Source organism: Erpetoichthys calabaricus, chromosome 9, assembly GCF_900747795.2.
Source record: "Erpetoichthys calabaricus chromosome 9, fErpCal1.3, whole genome shotgun sequence".
Taxonomy (NCBI): Eukaryota; Metazoa; Chordata; class Cladistia; order Polypteriformes; family Polypteridae; genus Erpetoichthys; species Erpetoichthys calabaricus.
In genome coordinates, this window is record NC_041402.2 from 189825058 (window position 1) to 189843684 (window position 18627).

Genomic DNA, 18627 nt, shown 5'->3' on the forward strand with positions numbered 1-18627 from the left:
AAAAAAAAAATTGTAGCAAAAAGAGGCGAAATGCAGCACCTCAAAGGCTCCTGCTTTGAAAGTGACAACAGGTGTACTAGAGAGGCAACATCAAGACAAGCCCCAGAAAAGGGAATGGTTTTGCACAGACAGTTGCTCTCTCCGTAACTTTCCTGACTGATTCTTCTCTCGTTTTACGTTTTGCTACTGTCCTTGTCACTTACCGGTAGCTTGAGGTTGTACCTTCAGTCGATTCAGGTTGCACAGGTTGTAACAGTCATCCGCAATATGTGTGCGTCACTGACAGTTTGTACCTTTTTCCATTCCTGTTATTGGTGGAATGGCTTTGTAAGGCCGGGCCAATTGTACATTGGGAGGGGAGCACCTGGCTTGGAGGGCCAACAGACTGTAAGGGGAGGAGCCAACGGTATGTAAATAGGTGATCGGGAAAAAGGAGGGGAGAAGCGCAGAGCCAAGAGAGAAGTGGACGCCATCAAAGGAAAAGGCAAGAGGGAAAGGATGGACACTGCATGGAAAAATGTCAGATGAACCCAGGTTCATTTCAGGACGAATTCAATTTTACTTTCTGGTGAAAGGTATTTGGGAGAGGACCTGACGGGCCAGCACAGGAACTGTTGATCTGTACGTTTCCCGGAACAGGAGGTATGGTCGGCGCCTCATTCCCCACTGCAGGCTGAGCTAGACATCCCGTACAAATAATATTTAAAGGACTATGAATACTTTTATTTTTTTTTTATTGCTCAAATTTCTGTATTAGTAGCGTACGTGTTTAAGCGTTTTGTGCCATGATTTGTGTTGGATGGGAAGTGCTGCAGCGTGATATTATGTATATAGGGTTTTGTTTTGTTACAGTAAGTGTGTGTATCGTCTTCCAATAATCATTTTTTACTTAACCCTGCTTTCACTTGTGTGTCTCTATACAGGGGGTCCTCGGGTTACAACACAGTTCCGTTCCTACAACAGTGATGTAACCTGAATTTTGCTGCAAGTCGAAACACACCCTAGCCTAAGTCACTTACCTATCCTAACACATTTGTAAAATCATAATCTAGAACATAAAAACACAACTAAGCCACAGAAAAAGGAAAAGGGCATAAATATACAGTACACTGTATTGTAGTAACAGAAATAATGAGTGTAAAAAAAAATCCTTACCTTTATTCCTATTTTAAGTTTTTATGGGAGTGAGCGTTATAAACTCGAAACGTCATATGTCGAGATGTTGTAACCCGAGGACCCCCTGTACTCGGGGTGGTGTAGTAGGAAAGTATCGTTGGTCACTCGCGCCCCAGTTTTTTTTTTTTTTTTTTCCTCTGCTGCCGCTCCAGGAGGGCAGCGCATATTATAATCGTGCCGGTTCTAAGAGTGGTACAAGGTAGTCCAGCTCCTCCAGGATGGCAGATCCGTAAGTGTTGTCACCAAAAAGGTTTGCTGTGTTTCCCAGCACAGTCTCAAAAGCATGGAAGAGATACCAGGAGATGGGTCGTTACACCCGAGGAGAGCTAGACAGGGCAGTGGAAGGGCATCGGACCAGTAGCAGTACCGGCATCTGCTCCTGTGTGTGAGGAGGAATAGGAGGAGCACTGCCAGAGCACTACAAAATGACCTCCAGCTGGCTACTGGCATACATCCTTCTGACCAAACAGTCAGAAACAGAGGGTGGCATGAGGGCCAGACATTCTCTAGTGGGACCTGTGCTCACAGCCCAATCACTGTGTAGCTCGATTGGCACTTGCCAGAGAATACACAATTGGCAGCACTGCCATTGGTCTCATTCTCTTCACAGATGAAGCAGGTTCACACTGAGCTCATGTGACAGATGTGAAAGAGTCTGGAGACGCAGTGGTGAATGTTGTGCAGCCTGTAACATCTTCCAGCATGACCGGTTTGGTGGTGGGATAGTGGTGGTCTAGGGAGCCATACCTTTGGAGGGTGCTATTAAGTATTGGGATGAAGTCCTCAGAGCCGTTTTCAGACCTTACGCTGGTGTAGTGGGCCCTGGGTTCCTCATGGTGCATGACAATGCCTGGCCTCATGTGACCAGAGTGTGTAGGCAGCTCCTGGATGACAAAGGCACAGATGCCATTAAATGACTTGTACATTCCCCAGACCTGAATCCAATTGTGAACGTTTGGGAAGCCACACATTGGTGCATCCATTGCTGCCAAGTAGCACCACAGACTGTCCACAAGTGCACTGATGCCCTGATCCAGGTCTGGGAGGAGAAGCGCCAGGAACCATCAACCATCTCATCAGGAGCATGCCCAGACGTTGTCAGGAGAGTATACAAGCATGCAGGGGTCATACACACAGCTGAGTCACATTAGGAGTTGCCATGATGAAATTCACACAATTTGGATCAATTTTTGACTTTGATTTTCAGTGTGATGTTGAATCAAAGCGCTCAGTGGGTTGGTGATTTTGGTTTCCATTGTCCATTGGTACATAATTTTGTTGTCAATGAACTAAACAGTACTACCCAGTAAAGATTTTCCACTTGAATATTTAGTTTGAGATCTGATGTGTGATTTAACTGTTTTTCAGTAGTGTATTGACCTTCACTACTTGTCACTCTGTTTAGACCAAAGAAGTTATTCTGGACTTTAGGACCACTAAAAAGGCCAATCACAGTCCGATAACAATCAATGCAGATGCTATGGAGAGAGTTTCCAGCTTTAAGTTTCTAGGAGTCACCATCTCACAGGACCTGTCCTGAGTGGACAACAACTTGGTTATAATAGGCAAAGCACAACATCGCCTCTATTTTCTCAGGAAGCCAAAGGAGAGCCGACCTCCCCCAGAAGCTGCTGGTTAATTCCTACACAGGGTGGTCCAAATCTAATTATGCAATTATTGCATTGCATTAAAAGTTGCACAGTTAGATCTGGACCACCCTATAGATGCACTATAGAGAACATCTTAACTAACTGCATGATGGCCTGCAGGTACAACAGCTGCACCAAGGCTGCTAAAAAATTACTGCAGCAGGTCGTAAAAACAGCAGAGACCATTATTGGGACTGAACTGCCATCACTCGAACTCTTGTATAAGACTCACTGTGTCAGAAGGGCCAAAAACATTCTCAAGGACAAAACTCATCCTGGAAATTCTTTGTTTGAGCTCCTCCCGTCAGGAAGACGTTTTAGGTCAATCCGTGTACGCACACATAGACTGAAAAATAGCTTTTTCCCCATCTGCCATAAACTTTCTGAACTCTGAATCTCCTCAGCCTAAGATCATTTTTAATTGAACATGTGCAATAAGCTATATTGGTAATGTGCAATATACTAATACAAGCAAACCCGTGATTCTCGAAAGAATCGCAAATCCAAGAAAGGCAATCACTTTCTGTTCCCTCCAATATGACTCATCTGGTTCTGGTGTTTCAGAAGCGTGTTGTAGGCGCCTGCGTTCATTATTTTTATCCATGCGGTCTTGTTTTTGTTTTCTATGGCTGTGTCGTTAGCTAGAAGTCATTTGTTGACAGCAGCGGATTCACGTGCTGAAGTGACCATGGTGGCGGATCTGGGCTTGGAGGGCTACATTACTAAACGAAGGTGGTATATGCGGTGGTTGTGCTGTGTACGGCTTGCTTGTGGCCTCTGGCATCTGTGCATATATACAACCTGGCATGCACGCTTTACCTCAAGTTTAGTTTACAGGTCGTGTTGTGTTGTTTGGGCGCTACCTACTGACTCTGGGAAGCCGCTGGGTTTGACTCAGGGGCGCAGTGCGGGTGTGCTTTCGGTGCTTCATCCTTGCATATATATACAAACATCACTAAACGAAGGTTGTATATGCGGTGGTGTTCGCGTTTGGGCGGCGGTTGTATTGTGACGTGAAGTTTAGTTTACAGGTTGTGTTGTGTTGTTTGGGCGCCACCTACTGACTCTGGGAAGCCGCTGGGTTTGACTCTGGGGCGCTGAGGCGCAGTGCGCATGCGCTGTCGATGCTTCTGGCCTCTGGCCTGTGTAATCCTTGCATTTATACAAACAATACTAAACAAAGGTTGTATATGCGGTGGTGTGCGCGTTTGTGTTCGGGCTGCAGTTGTATTGTGACCTGAAGTTTAGTTTACAGGTTGTGTTGTGTTGTTTGGGCGCCACCTGCTGACTCTGGGAAGCCGCTGGGTTTGACTGAGACGCTGAGACGCAGTGCGCGTGCACTTTCAGTGCTTCTGGTATCCGTGCATATATACAACCTTCGTTTAGTAATATAGAGAATACAATATATAAAATATGTAATGTAATATTCATTAACCGGTGCAATAACAATTTATGCTGCTGTACTTTGAGCAATAATAATTTGCTCTGGTTACTTGATCACTTAACACTGTATACGACATTCAGTATTTAGAATTATTTGACTTTTCTTTAAATGCACCTTGGGGCTGTCACAAAAAGTAATTTCGTTGTGTTACACAATGACAATAAAGTGCTTGAACTTGAACTATTTCAATCACTTTTTAATAAGTGATATGTTTTCTTATCGTGATGATATCTTGTTTATTATCCCATTACTGACTCGGCTGTAGAATGGCCAGTGCGGAGGCGGCTGCTTGGCCGAGGTGTCCAGGACTCTGACTGCATCTAGCATGTCTGGCTGTGGTTCTACAATTAGCTGATGGCAGATATTTGTTTTTCATTTATGTTGCTTAGTTAGCTTCTACTTTGTTTTTGATGTATTTGAACAAATCAGTATGCTTATATGTGATAGTTCTGTACTTATAGAGTGGTATCATCTATTCTTGCATTTTGCCTTGAGAGTTGTCGTGGCACTCTGGTAGAGAGCGCTGTGCCAAAACAAAGTAGTTTCTACTACTGTATTGCATTTCTGAGGTGGCCATGATAGACCGGCCATCTAGATTTGTGTAGAGGTTCATCTGCTTTGTGTTTTGTATTTATCCCATTTTTTGACACCAATTGCAAACTCCTTTGGGGAGTTTGAGTCTTCTTAGGGAAGGCTGTCAATAAACAGGGTGTGTAAAAGTCCACCAAGGCATGCCTTGTGTGAGTTTGGGCTATACAAAAAATAAATTATTGTTGTTGGTATTTAATATTGTGGAAGTACATGATGGATACCTAGTACTACTTTTGATGATCTCTGATGGAGGATTGCAGGAATCATCGGGTAGAGGGGTTCGTTCATCTGATTGGCTGGCCCAGCACTGACTCAACTGTGGAATGGCCAATAGGGGAAGGCAGCTTGATGGCCAAGGTCTCCAGGACTCTGAACAAATCAGAATCCTCTTATGTGATGTCATCTACTGTTGAATTCTGCTCTGTACTTGTAATATTTCTATTACACTATTATATTGTATTGAGGATGACTTGTGTTCTGTTCTGTGTATTACACTGTATTGACCCCCTTTGTTTTGACACCCACTACATGCCCAACCTACCTGGAAAGGGGGTCTTCTCTTCGAATTCCCTTTCCTAAGGTTTCTTCCATTTTTTTATTTCCCTACAAGGGTTTTATTGGGAGTTTTTCGTTGTCTTCTTAGAGAGTCAAGGCTAGGGGGCTGTCAAAAAAATGGCAGGACCTGTTAAAGCACATTGCAGCAATTCTTGTGTGATTTTGGGCTCTAAAAAAATAAATTATATTGTGTTGTATTGTACTGTATTTGTACACGGAGTGCACAATTTACTTTTTCTTTTAGAAATCTGAATTCCTTATTTGAAGGGTTGTGAGATCAAGAAAGATAAAGGGGTGGGGGGGATTGAGTAGATAGCCAAGAGAAAATACACGACTTTCGTGAACTTTTTCTTCCCCAGTAAGGAAAACGTAACACACAAAATGGATTCCAAACAAAAACACAAACAGCAATTCAAACAATAAGCTTTGAAGACAATTCATGACACAACACTCAACCCCCAAAAACACATTTGAATTAATGTTAGTGTGTTTGTAGTAGTAGGTTGTTGTACCGTGTTAGCCATTATGGATGAAATGAGAAGTCAAGCAAAATGACACCTTTAATTGGCTAACTAAAAAGATTACAATATGCCAGCTTTCAAAGCAACTCAGGCTCGGCCCCTTCTTCAGGCGAGATGGTGCCTGAGTTGATTCGGAAGGTTGCACACAGTTGGGGGCGGGTTGGGGGTTGTCGTCAGGGTATGCATTCTATTAAAAATGTTATGGACAATTGTTTTATTTACTATATTGGAAATATTCAATAAACGATCACAAAAAAAAAACAGAACACACATCATGGATGGAGGAACCACCATCAAAAAAACAATGTAATGATTCTGTCTGTGCAGCAAGAACATCAACACAACAATTTAATATTCTATTTTCTTACAAACTGCAAGGTGCACTGTACTATATTCATTTTTATTTACAGACGTTGACAAATTTGTTGGTACCATGAATGACCAAAAAAAAACAAGAAGAAGCAAACTGCTCCAGTGATGTCAGGTTTGAAGGGGGTCTTCTCCAGACTGCATGTTTCACTTCTCTCCATAGATGCTCCATATATTTGAAATCATGGCTCATAGGAGGCCACTTCAGAATAGTCCGGTGCTTTGCTCTTTGCCATTCCTGGGTGCTTTTTGCTGTGTGTTTTGGCTCCTTATCCTGTTGGAAGATCCATGACCTGTGACTGAGATGGAGCTTTCTGACACTGGGCAGGACGTTTCGCTCCAGAATGTCTTGAGATTTCATTGTTCTCTGCACAGACTCAAGGCACCCCAGATGCAGCAAACCCAAAACATAAGCGAGCCTCCTGCATGTTTCATGTAGGTCTGGTGCTCTTTTCTTTGAAAGCTTCATTTTTTCCAACTATGGACAAACAGCTTGGTATGACTTGTGAAAAAAGTTCCAGTTTTGTCTCATCTGTCCAAAGGACATTCTCCCAGAAGCAATGTGGCTTCTTTAGCAAACTCCACTCTGGCTTTTTCTTGTTTTTCTTTCAACAGTGGAGTCCTCCTGGGCCTTCTTCCATTGAGCCCACAGTCACTCAAAAAGTGATGGATGGTCCGATCAGACACTGACGGACCTCAACCTTAGAGTTCAGCTTGTATCTCTTTGGAAGTTGTCCTTGGCTTTATGTCTGCCAATATTCACTTTTCTTCTGCCCATTCTATTTTCTTCTGATGGCTGTGTCCAGAGAGGACATCCATAGTCTTGTGGACCTTCAACTTCTTCACAATATTGAAAGTCAGAGGAACATCAAGCTGTTTAGCGATGGACTTCTACTGTTTGCCTTTCACATGCCTGTCTATCATTTCCTTTGGGATCTCCTCACACAACTCTCTCCTTTGCTTTCTCTGGTCCACGTTCAGTGTGGGACACACAATGACACAAATACAGTAGAAAGGTGACTTTTCTCCATTTAAATCAATTGAATGACCAATTGCACGATTGGAGAGGTATAGGATATGAATTCAACAAAACAGCGAGTTTGAAAAAAAAAAAAATCACTTAAATCCAGTTATTTAGGATCTTTTCTAGGGGTCTCAACAAATGTGTTCAGGCCATTTTAGAATGTCTTTGTAGAAGAAGCAACACTTGATCTCTTGTCACACTTGCCTTGCTTTGCTCGATGACATCTCAAAGGACTTTCAAATCTACACGGGGACAATTGCTTTTAATTTCATCATTTTTTCCAATGAGCTGTAAGGAGACCAACAAATTTGTCCATGTCTGTGTGTCGAATGAGCGGTTGCTCATGGAGTCCCAAATGAAGCACATAACCTGCATTGTGAGGGAGCGTCACTTACGGCACTACAGCCATGTGGCGTGTTTCCCAGAGGGTGATCCAGCTCGTAAGATCCTCATTGTTGGGGACCCGAGTGGCTGGACCAGGCCAAGGGGTCGCCCACGTAGCACCTGGCTGCAGCAGATAGAGGGTCATTTCCAGAGGGTGGGACTGGACGCGTGTGTCTGCCTTGGGGGGTTGCCAACTGGGATCCAGAGTTGCTTTATTGTGTGGTGGGTACCAGTGCATGCTCCTCAACTTGACTTGACTTGTAATTAATTAGACATTACATTTACTGCTAACAGGGTGGCACAGTGGCGCAGTGGGTAGCGCTGCTGCCTTGCAGATAGGAGACCCGGGTTCGCTTCCTGGGTCCTCCCTGTGTGGAGTTTGCATGTTCTCCCCGTGTCTGCGTGGGTTTCCTCTGGGTACTCCGGTTTCCTCCCACAGTCCTAAGACATGCAGGTTAGGTGCATTGGCGATTCTAAATTGTCCCTATTGTGTGCTTGGTGGGTGTGTATGTACGTGCCCTGTGGTGGGCTGGCGCCCTGCCCAGGGTATGTTTCTTGCCTTGCACCTTATGCTGGCTGGGATTGGCTCCAGCAGACCCCTGTGACCCTATAATTAGGATATAGCGGGTTGGATAATGGATAGATGGATGGATTTACTGCTAACATTTAAACTGGACTGTAAGACTAATATCCCAATCAAATTTTCATATTCATCTTCCTCTTTTGTTAATCCCACTTTGCTAGAAAACAGGTTGCTTATTTTTGTGTGCTGGACAACATACTTGAGGCTTTTATTTGTCAGAATTTATAACGTTCCCCCAAGTATAATATCAAAAGCCCTTTAAACAATCTTCATTGCCAAGGGTGTAAAACTAATTTTCCCCAATTATTTTTACGTTTTTGTGTTTGTTTTTTTTTTTTTTAAAACATAGCCTTTCATATCTGCTGCTTAGACTGACACTTACCTGATGAACCATTCAAGTGTTACTCAGGCAGCTCTTTGCCTTCCAGGTCTCATCCACAGATAAGAGCCAGAGGCAGCCAAGTAGCCTCGCTCAAGTTTACACTGGATAGTGAGCATCTGAACTGGGACACAAGCCAGGGAATTTCAGGCTCATTAACAACTCGAGCCCATAGCTACAGCCGAATCACACATGCAGGGAAGGTGGCTTGTACCAGGGTCACACATGCAGCTGGCAGCAGCACATTCATACACAGACACATTCTGGGCAATCTCAGACCTGCAGTGTTGCATTCGCTCGTAGCCTACAAAGCACTGGATGGAAAGTAGGAAACAGCCGTGAACTGGACAGAAGCCCCCTTAAAATACACAGTCTCTCATACTGGACACAAATTTAGACTCATAAATTATCTCAACCTGTAACGGCCAACCCCGTACCCAGCTGGCAGCCACACTACCAGGACCTATGGCCTGGGTAAATTACAGAGGAGAACCTACTTATACCAAGCCATACCACTGACAAATAATATCCCCCCCCACCACCACAATCGATGGTTAAACACAAGCTAAAATTATCAGATATGTCAAGTGCAGTAGTATATTAAATAACACAATGACAAATACAATAATACAAATCCCCGACGTAAAAAATATCTACATATATCCCTCCACATCATACCAGCAAAGTGAAAACACCATATATACAATAACAAAACCTCCCTTGCCCCCTGCATACATACAACAAACACACAATACAAATAATGCCAATGAATGACTACGGAAATGTTAACGAACGTGAAAATGAGTCCAGGTAAAAAACTTGTCCAAATTACTGATAATTGTTCAAAAATGTTTGGCTCTCCCGAATGAATACAGAACGATCTGACCGTGCTTCCACGGCGATGGTGGAAAATAATGTCCAACCCCGGGGTCTCTGGCGATGAATGCGTTGTAGTAAATCTGGCTGAATGAGAAGCAAACTGGGAAGAAGGTGCGATGTGAATAAAGGCAGAAAAATGATGATCTGTGGTTTGTTAGGTGTATCTCCTTCTCTCTCTCCTCTTTCCCTCCTTACTGTTTAAATAATAAAGAGCTGGATGTAACTGGCAAAACTCCAGTTCTGACGTTTCCAGGGGTCGCTGCCTCCCCGCAACATCCTTCCCCGTTTCTCATTACGGGGACAACATTTAAACAAACACATACTGGTTTAAACGACTGGGTGCAAACACTATAAACACCACTTATGCGGCCCCGCTACAAACCTACACAAAGATACGAAGTCGGTGCTAGCAGAAAGCAACTCAAGCCCTAAATAGGACTCCAGCACAAATGCAGGCCATGTTAGGAACCTCAATCAAGTTTACAGGGGAAAAAAAAAAAAATCAGGAAAACACAAGGAGAACATGCAAAGAGTACACCAGGGCAATCCAACCAGGAACTAAATCTGGGATAAAAGCTGTAAAGTAGCAATGCTCTCCACTGTGCCAATTTGGCAGTCTTCATGTGTAAGAAGAATATGAAGAAGCAAACAATATTACATGATGTGCAAATCCTGAACTACAAGATTTATTAAGCTAATTGCTGAACGTACATACAGCTCTTACAGGAATACAGAAAGATCATGTGATTTTATTGGAACAATCCTGTCAGCAAAAATTACAATACAATTTTACAAACTTCCAAATCATGAGCCAAATAGTTGAAGCTCTACAGCAGAGTTTCTTAAACTTTTTTTTTGGCGACCCTATCGTGCCTTGCCTAGACTTATTTAATATTGAATATCCAGGCAATCGTCAGAGTGTGGTTCTCCCCCTTGGAGAGTCATGGACGATCGTCAGAGTGTGGGCTGTCTCCCCTTGGAGTGCCGTAGACAATTATTAAAACAGTGGTTCCCCCTTGGGAGAATCATGGACGATCGTCTGAGCGGGATGGGGGTTATTGAGGACGATCATCGAAACAATTTAAATTGCTTAATCAACCCGCAGTGACCCATGACCATTAAATACAACATTAACTCACAACTCATAGATTAAGATACCTTGCTCTACAGCATTAAGGGACCCTGAGGCTTCAGCTTATTATTATCTTTGGAAAGGAGCAGCCAGACGTCACCGGCTCAACACAAGGAGAGACACTGAGATGGCTATTTATGCTGCTGAAGGGACATCATGGTAAATCACCTACAAACCGGCACCATCAAGTAGCTGCTAAAATTTGGCCATGAAGGAAACATTTTTTTTTTTTTAAACCAATCTATCATATGCACTCTCGCTGTAAGAGCCATTAAACAATAAAAAGTTAATGTTAATGGTAAATTCACATAAGTGACTGCTTCATTTGAATAAAATGTAAATTTCTCACAGCTACATAATGGAAGATTCTGTTTTATCTCCTAAAGCTAACTAGTAATGGAAAATCCTTATTGCTCAGCTATTTTTGTAATGAAATGGTAGAGTTTCAGTCAGTCTGTTCGTTAGGTAGGTAGACAAATGAACAGTTATGATAATAACGTTATATATACAGTTCTCTGACCGTATGTACCAGCAAATCGAAACTTAAAGAAATGCAACAGGATGTGTAAGCCTTAAACAGTGACATCTTACACAACATTTCCTTTTTTGTGTGTTACCAGTTTCTCCCTTCATTTTTGTGTGAATTGTTTTGCCTTAAATTTTGCTAAAACTTTTAAAATGAAGATACTTAGTCTGTGGAATTATTTGCATTTGTGTTGCTCACGTTGTCCGAATCTTTCTATGAAGCCAGGTGAAGCAGCAGAACTTTGGAAACCCTAGAAAAACACAGCTACACAGCTTGCATCTTAATAACGTGGCGGTGCTCTTCCCTGGTGACATCACCGCTACACTAAATAATACAACAGTGAAAATGCATCTGTAGTCCTGTGTGAAGATCCAGTCGCCATACTAACAAAAAAAAAAAAAAAAGAAAGCAGCACTTAAGGATGTGCAGAGGAGAGCAACCAAGTGCACCATGGGACTTAAGAACATGTCCAACTGTGACAGACTTAGAGAGGTAAACTCATTTAGTCTCAAGTAGAGGAGACTTAATAAGAAGCTAGTCCAGGTCTTCAAAATTCTCTAAGGCAGTGGTCCCCAACTGTTTTGACAGCAAGGACCACTTTATTAGATGCAAATTTTTCCATGGACCGGTCGGGTTGTTGGTTGGGGGGGGCAGTTTTATACATAATTTACATAACATTTCTATTATTATTAAAGTTATTAAGCAGTTCGCATACGTTTGCAATCTGAGATTTTTCTTCTTTTTTTGCATATAACAAAGACATATGCTTTGCATTTGCCAATCCAACAGATTGCACATCACAAACATTAACACTGTTATCGTATTTTTCGTGTCTGCCGTTTCTATAGGAGGGTGACAATGAGTTAAATTCCAATGGATGTTTTTCAAATGTTGACAAGCAATAAGCAAAAGGTATCGCTGAAAACCACAGAAAACAAAAACAGCAAAAAAAAAAAAAAAAACAATACGAGGAAAGTTCGAAGAAAGAATTTTTTTTTTACAATGTTTCTGTTTGGGGATCGTTGAGCAAACGTGCACATCTGAGCTGCGACCACAGATCTAACTGCTCTGTGGATGATTCGTTCAAGCATTTCAAGGTCACTTCGTTGTAATGAAAGCATCTGTTGAATGTACTTCGTAGTAACGTGATTTCTATAGACTCGCGTCATATGGGGAAACTATCGGGACCATAAAAATACTTTGTTTTAATACTCTCACACCTTGGTCTCTCTCCTCTCTCTGCACCGCTGCAAAGCCCCGCCCGCCAAGCGTTCTGAAAAGTCTGAGTGAGTTGCCATTGCCAGCAGTTCTCTCGCGGCCCGGCTGTCAGACGGCTGCGGACCGGTAGTGGGCCGCGGACCGGGGGTTGGGGACCCCTGCTCTAAGGTATCGATAAAATAGATTGATGAATTTTTATAACCAAACGGTGAACCACATACAGGCGAATTATCAGTGGAAATTAAGCAAAAGCGCATTTAAGACTGAAGCCAGGAGGCACTTCTTTACACACAGAGTTTCAGGAATCTGAAACAAAGTACTGAGCCATGGAGTTGAAGCAGAAACCTTGTCAACCTTTAAGAAGCATCTGGATGAGATACTAGGATAGCTAATCAAACAAGCGACACAGACTGAACGGCCTCCTCTCATTTGTCACATTTCTTATATTCTTATGTAACTGGTGACACCAGAATATACTTAGACATGCCATAGCCAATCACAGCCAGGAGTGCAAGCACATATGGAAAGATGGCAGTTTTTGTGGGTTGGTTCTAATTCAGAATAGTCCCTGTGATCCTAACAGCAACAAAGCAAGTTCAGAAAAAGGGATGGATGGATGGATAATTGGGGACAAAATGGACATTGGAGTGGTTCAGACTTATAAATTATATCTAGGTGCCCAACTTGATGGCAGACTGCAGTGGTGTGTGAACACAGATGTCCTTGACAGGACGGAGCAGAGCAGACTCTTTTTACTCAGAAGACTTAGATCATCTCTACTCTATATATACTGTATATAAAATCCAAAGTCTGTCTATCTGTATGTCTGTCCACTTTTCACGAGAGGACTACTTAATGGATTTAGATCAGGTTTTTTTCTATAATTTGCCTGAATATTCCGGTTGATTTTGCGACATCTGTCATCGTGCTATGTATCAGAGTTTGCTTGCGGTACCGATTTATTTGCGCGATTCCGTGAGAAATGCAGCAGGCTGAGGGAAGGGGGGCAGGGCCTTTCTCACTCACGCGCCAGCCTTGGGGCATATCTTACATCCTCTTAGCTAGCGAATGAGGGAACGACTTAATGGTTTTAGATTGGGTTTTTTCACGTAATTTACTTGAACATTCCGTTCGATTTTGTGACTTCTCTCATCAGGCTAAGTATTATAGTTCGGTTGCAGCAGCAATTTATTCCCAGGAATCCGAGAGACAGAGGATGCAGGCCAAGGAGAGGGGGAGATGGGACCTCAGGAGTCGGGAGCCAGGTGGGGCCCTTCTCACTCACGCATGCACCAGCCTCCGTTCGAGTCGCTTGTCTCCGCTTAGCTAGCGATACCTGTTTGTTCAGCAGACATTATCATCTAGAGTTTGTTAAGGAGTAACGTTTGACATTTTTGAGAGAGAGAGAGATCAGAACTGTGTGTGTTTTAGAGGGAAGCTGCTCATTGGCAGAGATATCACGGCCACGTGCTCTTTCTTCTCCCTACGTGTAGGACGCTCTCCCGTCAGAAGTGAACATGATCAGATGCAGTAGCAAAGTTTGACGTCACAGCATACCTACATTCCGCTTGGCCAGAGATACTTTGCCATCTTTTTACATTTCTGGCAAAGATATCACAGCTACATTCTCGTCCCTAATAGCAAAACCAAAACTATTGTATATCAACAGGCCCTCAGATATGAAGCGATCAATATAAATTCTTTTCAATACAAATTATGACATTTTTCATTTTTTTTTATTGACTTTTAAAATTTGTCCTGTTTCACTACTATGCAGGCAGAGCTGCGGGGGACAGCTAGTTTAATATAATGTAGTGAATTGCTGTCTTTGTTCTATCAGACACTTGTTGCCAGTGTCCATTTTTTTGTGGCCGTTTCTTGGGGAAGCAGCACGACAGATAAGAACAATAAGAAGCTGGACAAGCTGCTGAAGAAGGCTGGCTCGATGCTGGGCAGGACTGTGGACTCACTGGGAGTTATGGTGGTAGAAAGGTACATGGGGAAGAAGGTACAGGCCTTGACAATAGCAGTCACCCTCTCCATAACATTTTGGTGGGTGGGAGAAGTAAACCTAGCAGTGGTCTTCTCTCACTGTGCTGTAGAGCATCATTTGTTCTTACTGCTGTGAGATTTTAGAACGCTGTTGTCAATACAAGTGATTCATGACCAGGTCACCACGCTGCTCTCCCACACTGTAACAACTGACCCATTTGCACTGTTTACTGTTTATTTTATTCATGTTTGTTCTCCTTGCTTTTATAATAATTTTTACTGATGTGCTTGAGATACTGGATGCCTGAATTTCCCTGAGGGGATAAATAAAGTATCTGTCTGTCTATCTACCTACCTATCTATCTAAACGTGTAGCTTCACTTTGATTAACGGCAACAAGACCTCAATCATCTACAATTAAGATTCAACCTTGTAGCACATGAGAATCTAACAAAGTGCAAGGAAGCTGAAAGTCTTTAATAGAACCTGAAGCAGCTTCAACCTGGGCTGCCTAAAGAGTTGTCCTCACAGAACATCAAAAGCAGGAATCACAATCTTTTAAGACGGATTAGAATTCACAGAAAAATCTCTACATTTGAGAGCAAGCAGATCACGGCAGAATTTGGATTGCAAAAAAGGCTGCGTACAACAGCACGGATGGCGTTGATTCAAAACACTTCTTCACAGCATACATGCCACACATACTAAAGCACAAGAAAAGGCAGCTATCCGCGTCGAGGTCAGCACAGCCAAATCTCTGCCCTCAATTACTGTTGCTTGAATGAAAGATTACAACAGAGGGACGACATATTGAAACCCGCTTCTTATTTTCTAATCAGCATAGATTTGCTAAAGAAACAAGGATCTTTAAGTACAATCATCCTTTAATAAACAGGTAATTGCCAGCCAGAGAAAGAAGATTAGCCACTGATTGTCATGCAGAAATAGGAAAAAATGTAATATCTATGTACAAGAGCGTACCTCTCACCTGCCCCTCATGTTTGAGGAAATTCCCTGATCTTTCAGCTCTGTCTTGATATCCTGGAGAGACAATCACTTTTTGCATTTCACAAAACAAGTTTTCAAAAAACAAACAATGCTTATGTATAAAAAAAAAAATATACATATGCTTGGTAGCAAAAGAAGGCCAAGAAAAGCGGGAAAACCAAGTGGCTTGTGAAAAAGGAGATTAAAGGACTTAAGGTGAAGAGGAGACTCGCTACTAGAAACATCCAAAATACCCCCAAACCAGCTACCCACCTGCACCCACACCGACTGGTCTGCCACTTCCCAATTAGCGATGTGCCCACACTGCTTCCACATATCAGAACGACTGATTTCCAACAACAGACTATTAAACACAGAACAAGGTCTCCAGTGGCTTATCTGGTACAGGCACAGCCGCAAAAGCACAAGCTCATGAAGAGGCTCACACAATGAACTGGAAATCGCATCCCCCTCTAGGGTCTTAGATGGCAGACAACCAAAAATGCTGCATGTGCCTTTGCAACAGCAAACCTCTGCTGGCTATGTTAGAAGAGCCAGAATAACACTCGCCTGGCTCCTTCCTTTGAGAGTGAACATGCTCCCAAAGAATACAAGAAGATACCCTTTTTCAAAAAAAAAATTAAGCTTTTTTTTTTAGTCTTCTGTTCAACTTTAATATACTCCTCCAAAAAGGAAAGTAAAAAAAGTTAGACAATGTCAGCATAGAATAACATTCAGATGCATTCAGTGACTAGAAAGTTGGAGAATTTCACCTTTTTTTATTTACTTTACCCAAGAATCGGTTATTACATTTTAAGTTACTGCATAGTTTTGTTACAATGAGTCATGTTCAAAAATAAGAGCCATGACAGAATTCCATGTGTTAGTAGACTGTCGTTCTGACGACACATGTGATGAAGACCATGGAGTGGCTGCTGCTTCACCACCTGATGCCACAGGTCTGCCACGCAATCGACCCTCTGCAGTTCGCATACCAGGAGAAGGTGGGAGAGGAGGATGCCATCACCTATATGCTACACCGATCCCTATCCCACTTGGACAGAGGCAGTGGTGCTGTAAGAATTATGTTTCTGGACTTCTCTAGCACCTTCAACACCATCCTTAGGGACAAGCTGACAGAGATGGGAGTAGATTCATACCTGGTGGCATGGATCATGGACTACCTTACAAACAGACCTCGGTATGTGTGTCTCAGGAACTGCAGGTCTGACATTGTGGTCGGCAACACAGGAACTTTCTCCGGTCCTGTTCAGCCTATAAACATCGGACTTCCAATACAACTCGGAATCCTGCCACATGCAAAAGTTCGCTGACGACACTGCTATCGTGGGCTGCATCAGGAGTGGGCAGGAGGAGGAGTATAGGGACCTAATCAAGGACTTTGTTAAATGGTGCGACTCAAACCACCTACAGCTGAACACCAGCAAATCCAAGGAGCTGGTGGTGGATTTCAGGAGGCCCAGACCCCTCATGGACCCCGTGATCATCAGAGGTGACTGTGTGCAGAGGGTGCAGACCTATAAATACCTGGGAGTGCAGCTGGATGATAAATTGGACTGGACTGTCAATACTGATGTTCTGTGCAAGAGAGGACAGAGCCGACTATACTTCCTTAGAAGGCTGGCGTCCTTCAACATCTGCAATAAGATGCTGCAGATGTTCTATCATATGGTTGTGGCGAGTGCCCTCTTCTACGCAGTGGTGTGCTGGGGAGGCAGCATAAAGAAGAGGGACGCCTCACGCCTGGACAAACTGGTGAGGAAGGCAGGCTCTATTGTTGGCATGGAGCTGGGCAGTCTGACATCTGTGGCAGAGCGACGAGCGCTGAGCAGGCTGCTGTCAATCATGGAGAATCCACTGCATCCACTGAACAGGATCATCTCCAGACAGAGGAGCAGCTTCAGCGACAGACTGCTGTCACCATCCTGCTCCACTGACAGACTGAGCAGATCGTTCCTCCCCCACACTATGCGACTCTTCAATTCCACCCGGGGGGGTAAACGTTAACATTATAAAAAGTTACTGTCTGTTATACCTGCATTGTTTTATCAATCTTTAATTTAATATTGCTTTTATCAATATGTTGCTGCTGGAGTATGTGAATTTCCCCTTGGAATTAATAAAGAATCTATCAATCTATCTAGCTATCTATCAAAAGAGTTTCAAACCAAATAACTGATAATTCCAAAAACTCCAGTCTTTCACCACCTTCCCTGGTGTGCCACGCCATCGCTGCCACACTCCCCACTGCCTCCCTCTTCAAAGCCATGAATCCCTGAACATGTGAACACAATAAAAGATGGTTCCCCCATGTTTTTCTAATTGTGTCGAAGCATGTAGTTTCATTTTGTTAAGTTCATGAATTGAACAGTTTTCAACAACTGCAATAGCGAGTGCTTTGGGGGGGACTGAGGGGAAAGCGGACGTTTAATTTCGGGACTGAAAATCCCAAAATGTTGGTACTGTATTGTTTTAAAATTTGGGTTTGTCAGAATTTTTCCAGTTCTAGTATAACCACAGCACCCTAATGGAGATACACTCGTAAATGATGTGAAAAGGCTAGCGTTGACAGAGATGGCTTTCATTTAAAAACACCATTTTTAAATGAATGTAAAAGTGTGGACGGAGCCTTAGATGAAAAACTACACGAGTAAAGGAAACCCGACAGAGGCTGATCATTATGATGAAATTTATATTATCATCATTTAGAGACTAAAGAGTATAAACAATATTTAATAAGCAGATGCAACTGCAAGCACAGTCCAATGTTGAATGTGATTTTCTGTGTTGTGTAGGAATAGGAATTTACTTTTTCTATCATATTGTGCCTTGCAAGACAATTAATCTCTCTGTGGCATTTTTCTTTAGTCAGTTGGATGGGTGGGGGAGACGGCCACATTTCATTTGAGACCATCCTGGTCAAATTAAACCAAGAGAAGAGCTTTCAGAAGTTTAGAGAAACAGGGCACTTCCCTCCATGCATTTGATGAAGATATGCTTTGAGTTTGTCATTTTGTGGTCGGCTGCTTTTGGAGACAGCAGTATTAAATTTGTCTGCACATATTGATGTCTATATTTTATTTAGATGGAAGTAAACAGCATTTTAGGAGCTACATAAGCACAGCTACTGCCGAACGTTAACTACATATGTTTCAAAGAGCAATCTCCCTCCCCTTATATTTTTACATCCTTTACAA

The 18627-nt window shown here is 42.8% G+C and overlaps 1 protein-coding gene and 1 long non-coding RNA gene across 2 annotated transcripts in view; both read right to left on the reverse strand.

Annotated features, from left to right (window-relative positions):
• Positions 1-18627, reverse strand: part of mapkap1 (MAPK associated protein 1) — a 438131-nt gene that overhangs the window by 362977 nt on the left and 56527 nt on the right. The window lies entirely within an intron of this gene.
• Positions 8435-10152, reverse strand: LOC127529250 (uncharacterized). Its single transcript, XR_007935916.1, has 2 exons — positions 9937-10152; positions 8435-9091 (listed from the first exon to the last, which is right to left on the reverse strand). It is a non-coding gene; the product is annotated as an uncharacterized LOC127529250 (long non-coding RNA).